We start from the raw sequence: 6,891 nt of genomic DNA, 5'->3' as shown, positions 1-6,891 counted from the left end.
AAAAGAAGCTAAGTGGTGTAATTATAAGTTAATGGAAAAATCATATAGCAGCATTCTTGGTTCTCTATTTTTCAGTTTGTAACTTTAATGTATTGAATACTGCATTTTCCAGTGTATGTATTGTGCTATGATTGGAAGAATGAGATTGAATCTACATTACCTGATCAAAGTATCCTTCTTTGTTGCTTTGTTTCTTGCTTCCTTTCTTTCAAATGAAAATGATTGTTAATTTATGTCTTATAACATTTGTAATCTCTTCAATGTTTAGATGGAAGATGAAACAAGTCGAACGACCAATGTCATTGGAAGCGCACCTTTGGCTCTTACCGAGTCTCTTGATTCAACAATGGAAGTTCAACAACATGCAGTGATGGTGAAGAGAAAAGCTATAGAATCAAGATCTGCTGCTTGGCCGCATTATGAGAAGCTCATAGAAGATGGAATTAATAAAGCTAAGTGCAAGTATTGTGGTAAAGTTATCTTAGCTGATTCAACTAAAAATGGAACAAGTGGATTGAATAAACATTTGAAAACTTGTCCTAAAAATCCAAATAAGGTTAACAATTTCAATTCCAAGTACAAACAATCAAATTTAAACTTTCCCTTAGAAGGTGAAATGCGTGATGGGGCAATTTGGACTTTTGATCAACAGGCATCTCGGAGGGCTTTAGTTGAGATGTTAATCATTGATGAACTTCCTTTTCGTTTTGTTGAAAAGGAAGGTTTTAAGAATTTTATGGAAAAAACCCAACCTTTATTTCGAGTTCCCTCCTGTAGAACAGTGACTAGGGATTGTTATCAAGTTTTTGGTGAAGAGAGACAAAAGTTTATGAAGTATTTGAAAGAAACATCACCGAGATTTTGTCTAACCACAGACACATGGACTTTTATTCAAAGAATAAATTATATGTGTTTGACAGTACACTTTATTGATAGTGATTGGCTTTTGCATAAACGAATTTTAAACTTTCAGGTTGTTACTAGTCATAAGGGTGACGAAATGGCCCGTTGTATTAGTAAGTGTTTGCTTAATTGGAAATTGGAGAAAATAATCACTATAACTGTAGATTATGCTTCTTCTAATGATGTCATGGTGAAAGAGTTACACAAACAAATGGTTAATTGGGGATCTAACATGAAATGTGGTAACCATCTTCACGTGAGATGTATGGCTCACATTTTGAATCTTATTGTGCAAGATGGCATGAAAGAAGTTGGTCCATCGATCAAACGTGTTAGGCAAATGGTGAAATATGTTAGACAATCTCCCGCAAGGATTAGAAAATTTGAGGAATGTTGTGAACTAAAAAATATAGACAGTAAGAAGTCATTATGTTTAGATGTTTCAACCCGGTGGAATTCGACCTACTTGACGTTGGATGCCGCACAACATTTTGAGAGTGCATTTGATTACTTTGATCTCAAAGATGGTGGATTGTCAACTTATCTTGCTAATCATGTTTGTGAAGATGGAAGTGTTGCAGGTGTACTTGAAAGTGATGATTGGCAAAAGGTGAGAAATATGGTAATATTTCTTAAAAGATTTTATGATCTAACTGAAAAGGTTTCAAGTTCACTTTACGTCACTTCTGCTGGTCACTTTGAAGATATAGTTGAGCTTCACAATCATTTAAGAGAGTGTATGGAAGACAATGATCCTTCTTTGGCAAAAATGAGAGAAAAAATGAAACAAAAGTTTGTCAAGTATTGGGGTGCTCCTGAAAAAATGAATAAAGTGCTTTTTATTGCCTCTATCTTAGATCCTCGTAACAAACTTGAATATGTTGGCGACGCACTTGAGGATATGTTTGGAAATGAAAAAGGGAGTGAAATAAAAGATGAAATGGTGACTTACATGAAATCTATGTTTGAAGAGTATGTAGCAAAATTCTCTAATGTATCTCGACGCTCATCTACTCTCTCTGATTTATCGGTTCAGACATCGGATTCATCTATCTCTAACACTAGCACAAAATCAACAAAAGTAAAAAATAGGATCCAAATGAAGAAGAACAAACTAGATGGTACAGGTTTGGGTAGTAAGTCAGAGTTGGAAAGGTATCTTAGTGAAGAACTAGAGCCGACTGATGATGACGACAATTTTGATATCTTGTCGTGGTGGAAAGTTCATTCTCCTAGGTATAAAATTCTTTCCGAGATGGCTCGTGATATGTTGGCAATTCCAATTTCTAGTGTGGCATCGGAATGTGCCTTTAGCACCGGGGGCCGTATTCTTGATTCATTTAGGAGTTCTATGACTCCGAAATTGGTGCAAGCTGTTATTTGTCTTCAAGATTGGCGTCAAAATGAGCCTTATCCTATAAATGTTGAAGAAGATTTTAATGATCTTATGAAACTTGAACTTGGTATGTTTTTCAGTTTTGATATTTTATTTTTATATTTTTTTACTTTGTTTAATTGTTGACACATTTTAAATTCTTTTTAGCTATGGATGATATTGACTTGCATTGTTCAAGCTGAAAAACAGTAAAAGCAGATTTTGGACTCTATTTCCTCTGCTGCTACTGTTTCTGACTTCCGATTTTGGAGCTGCTTCAGGTGGTGGTGGTGTTGTGTGTAGTGTGCTGCTGCTGCAGGTAGTGTTGCAGCTTATGTTGTTTGTTGTTGTTGTGTGTTGCAGCTGAAGCATTTTGTTGTTGTTGTTGCTTGTTGTATGCTGTTGCAGGTGCTGTTATTGTGTTGCTCCTGCCAATTATTGGCTTATTGCTGCTGCAGTGCAGCCTGCAGGTGTTGTTGTTGCTGGTTGTTGCTTGTTTTGGTGGCTGTTGTAGGGAGCTGCTGCAGGAGGTGGTGGTGTTATGTGTAGTGTGCTGCTGCTGGGTGTAGTGTTGCAGCTTATGTTGTTAGTTGTTATTGTGTGTTGCAGCTGAAGCATTTTGTTGCTGTTGTTGCATGTTGTATGCTGTTGCAGGTGCTGTTGTTGTGTTGCTCCTGCCAATTATTGGCTTATTGCTGCTGCAGTGCAGCCTGCTGGTGTTGTTGTTGCAGGTTGTTCCTTTTTTGGTGGCTGTTGTAGGGAGCTGCTGCAGGAGGTGGTGGTGGTGTGTGTAGTGTGCTGCTGCTAGGTGTAGTGTTGCAGCTTATGTTGTTAGTTGTTGTGTGTTGCAGCTGAAGCACTTTGTTGCTGTTGCCTGTTGTTGCCTTTTAGTTTTAGATTTTATTTTAAGATGGTTTGTGGCTACTTATCTTGTAAAAAAAATGCTTGCATTTGTGTTGATCCTATAAGATGCAGAAATTTTGGTATTATCGAATACCGTACCGAATCGAATTTTTATTTACCGATTACCGAATTACCGAACCGAAGTTTGAAAGTTCGGTATTTGATATATACTTTGAATTACCGATTACCGAATTATCGAATCTAAATTTTGAAAGTACCGAACCGAATACCGAACGTCCAGCCCTAATCATAGGGCTTTGCAGATTTTCCCCAAACATTCAAAGATGCAGCTGTTTTCAAGATTTTAGATGTGATTTTTCAGCAATAACTTCTTTGTTTCTCCACGAATAACAGTCAAAGATAATCTGGTAAATCTCTCAATTTCTCCTCCCCTAAATCCTTCTTCCTCATCTTCCCTCTTTCTCTTATTATTTTTCCTTTGAAATTAAGGTCTAGGGTTTGTGACTAATCCCTTGAAATCCTCTTCCTCGTTTCTGAATTCTATGTGGTAAATGATTCCTTAGCTATAAGAATTGTGAATGTAGTTTACAGTTTGAAATTTTTCCTTATAGAATGCTTAATGGTGTGAGAAGTCAATGAAGGCTCAGAAAGACGTTTACGGGGAATCTTGTGAGATTAGTTCATTAGTCCCTACTAAAAAGGTAAAAAACAAACTTCTGATGTTTGGAAAAGTTTTCTGAAATTGCCTCGTGCTACAAGTAATGAAAGGTTAAAAGATAAATGCAAGGTATGTAAAAGATCTTTGTAGAAAGCTCTATTTATGGAAAATCAAATTTGGAACGATATATTAGTATACACTTAGACAAAATACAAGAGCACCAGGCAGCGCCAATCGATTAAATAATTTATCGTGATAAAGTATCTGTGGCCATTCTAAAATATAATTATCCTTTCAGCTTTGCCGAACATCAAAGAAATAGGGATATCCATTTATACTTAAATCCAACTGTGAAAACCATTTCAAGAAATACTGCCAAATCTGACATTTTGAAGATGTATGATAGAAAAAGAATATCTAAAAACTGAGCTTGCAGTGATTTCTAGTAGAGTGTGTTTCAATTCAGACATGTGAAATTATTTAGATTCAAATGGATATATGTGTTTAATAGCTCATTGTGTTGATTTGAATTGGATTCTTTAAGAAAGAGTGTTGATTTTCCGCTATGTGCCCCCTCCACATCCTGGTACCATTTTGGGTCCTTTACAAATTGAGTTCATTAAGGAATAGGGTATTGAAAAAAATATATTCACTCCTACTTTGGATTACGCATATTGCAATAAGGGTGTGGTAGCTAATTTAAAAGAACATTTATCTTTGATGCAGGAACTAGTCTGTTATGGAAAGTTCTTTCAAGTTTGTTGTGGAACCATATCTTGAATTTAATTGTGACGGAAGATTTGGAGAAAGATGACGGAGGTATTGTAAAGATTGGAGAAGGTGTTAAAACATAATAAACATTCAGAAGGAAGAATTTTAAAGTTTATGGAATGCATCAAAAATCTTGGGTAACCATGTTCAAAAAAGCATTGTTATGACAAGGCAATTCGTTGGAATTCCACTTATCTGATGCTTGAAAGTGTGTTGCTCTAACAACAAGCTTATATTCAATATAAATTGATTGATACTGATTTTAAGCATGGTCTTTCTGAGGAGGAATGGAAAAGAGTAGAGACGATTGCTCAATTTTAGCCATTTTATAACATTACTACATTGTTCTCTAGAAGCCAATATCCAGCTGCTAATTTATATCTACATAATGTATGGAAAATTCAGAAGCTATTAGAGGAAGAAAAAGATAATTATGATTCAGTTATGAGTGAAATGGCTACATCATTGTTAAAGAAATTCAAAAAATATTGAAAGTCTTACAATATGATACTATCACTAGCTATTGTTCTCGATCCTCGATATAATCTTAAGTTTTTGAAATTTATCTTTTGTAAAATTGATCTTTAGACTGTTGAAGAAAAGGTAAAAGTCGTTAAATATCATTTACATTTGTTATTCAAAGAATATTCTGTACCTTCAACCTCAATTTCCTTGTAGAGGGAAACTAGTCCTGAAATGAGGCATGAACTTGAGGAGTTTGATAATCAATTTGAGTGTGGTAAAACTAAAACACAACTGAATTTGTACCTGGAGGAGCCTAATCTTGTCCATAAAGTAAATTCAGATTTGGATGTACTTGCCTATTGGAAAGAAAGTAGACTAAGGTATCTTGAACTCTCATTGATGGAAATAGACGTCTTGAGCATACCTATTACCACAGTAGCCTCTGAATCAACCTTTAGCATTGGAGGTCGTATTATTTGAAAATTTACGAGTTCTATTTCACCTGCAAATGCAAAGGCGAACTTATGAACTAGAGATTGGCTTTGTTTTCAAGAAGGTAAATATTTTAGCACATATTACATATTTTCTTTGTTTTGTTACAAATTGGTTTTCTAGTAAATAATTTTTTTTTCCTTTTGTTTGTTCCTTAAGGTTGTAATGAATCTGATTCCGATGATGATGAGATTGGGGTAGACCTCCAGCCGTATTTTGGTAGAGTGCATCATGCCTGCAATTGATTGTTTATGTTGACATTCTTCAGACGAAGTGTTTGATGGTAAATACATTTTCTTCTTCTTATAGGTGCTGTTGTAACAACTACATTTAGCTTCTTCTACATTTAGATTTTTTTGGCTACGTAAAAGGTGAATCATTCTAAAGTCATTGTTGGAATACTTTGTTATAAATTCGAACTCTGTCTAGTGATTGTTGTCATAAATGTCTTAAATTGTTCTTCAAGTTTGAAGTTGAAATCATTTTCAGTGCTAAGTGCACCCAAAAGAATTGGACTTCAACAATTTCTTTTAAAAAGCTGCTTTTGTGGATATGAGGTTATAATATAACTGTATACTTTCTTTGGTTGCTGATGGCTATGTGCTTTAATTCTCTACTTGAAAATTTGAGATTCAAATACGGAGTACTTTTAATTGATGTGTGAATATTTTGTAGCTATTGCTGGTTTCTAATTATTTACATGACTATTGGGCTATGTTGCACGGACTCTTCAAAAAGTTTATAGGTGTGTATCGGATACTCCAAAAGTAATGCATTGCGGAAAATCAACAACAACAACAACAACAACAACAACAACAACAACAATAAGACACTATGCCAATAGATGCCCAAAGAAATTTGCTAATAATAACAAGAAAATAGAAATCGATGAAGACATCAAAGAAATGATAAATTCAGAAGAATTTATACAACTAAATAATTTTGAAGGTGAATCAGACGATACAATTTTTATATTAATTGATACTGATTATTATTCTTTGTCAGAAGAAGACAGTCAATGTAACACCCCCTAAATATTATTGATTCATGGATCCTTTTTTTCATGAAGTCCAAATGAATTATCAAAGTTTTCTATTTAATTTAAGCATGAAACTTTATGGATTTTTCATATCATGATTCCAAATGCATAGATTATTAAATATTTGAAATTTAATTACCTATCTTATATTAACTTATATTGGCTTTTAAATGCATTAAATTGTTGATTTATCAAAAGTCCTTATATGAAGGCATTTAAAGATTTTGATCATGTTCTAAAGTATTTTGATCATGTTCTAAAAGTATTTTGATCATGTTCTCTCATGCCTAAAGATTTTGATCATGTTCTAAAGTATTTTGATCA

The 6,891-nt window shown here is 34.2% G+C and overlaps 1 long non-coding RNA gene across 1 annotated transcript; it reads left to right on the top strand.

Moving 5' to 3' along the window:
• The first annotated feature begins 3,439 nt into the window (after positions 1-3,439).
• Positions 3,440-6,102, top strand: LOC129875950 (uncharacterized). The gene is made up of 4 exons (XR_008763253.1): positions 3,440-3,549; positions 3,754-3,843; positions 4,527-5,592; positions 5,688-6,102. It is a non-coding gene; the product is annotated as an uncharacterized LOC129875950 (long non-coding RNA).
• The last annotated feature ends 789 nt before the right edge of the window (positions 6,103-6,891 follow it).

This window comes from Solanum dulcamara, chromosome 2 (genome assembly GCF_947179165.1).
Source record: "Solanum dulcamara chromosome 2, daSolDulc1.2, whole genome shotgun sequence".
NCBI lineage: Eukaryota > Viridiplantae > Streptophyta > Magnoliopsida > Solanales > Solanaceae > Solanum > Solanum dulcamara.
Note: the sequence above shows the minus strand (reverse complement) of the source record. Positions and strands in the feature narration are given on the sequence as shown.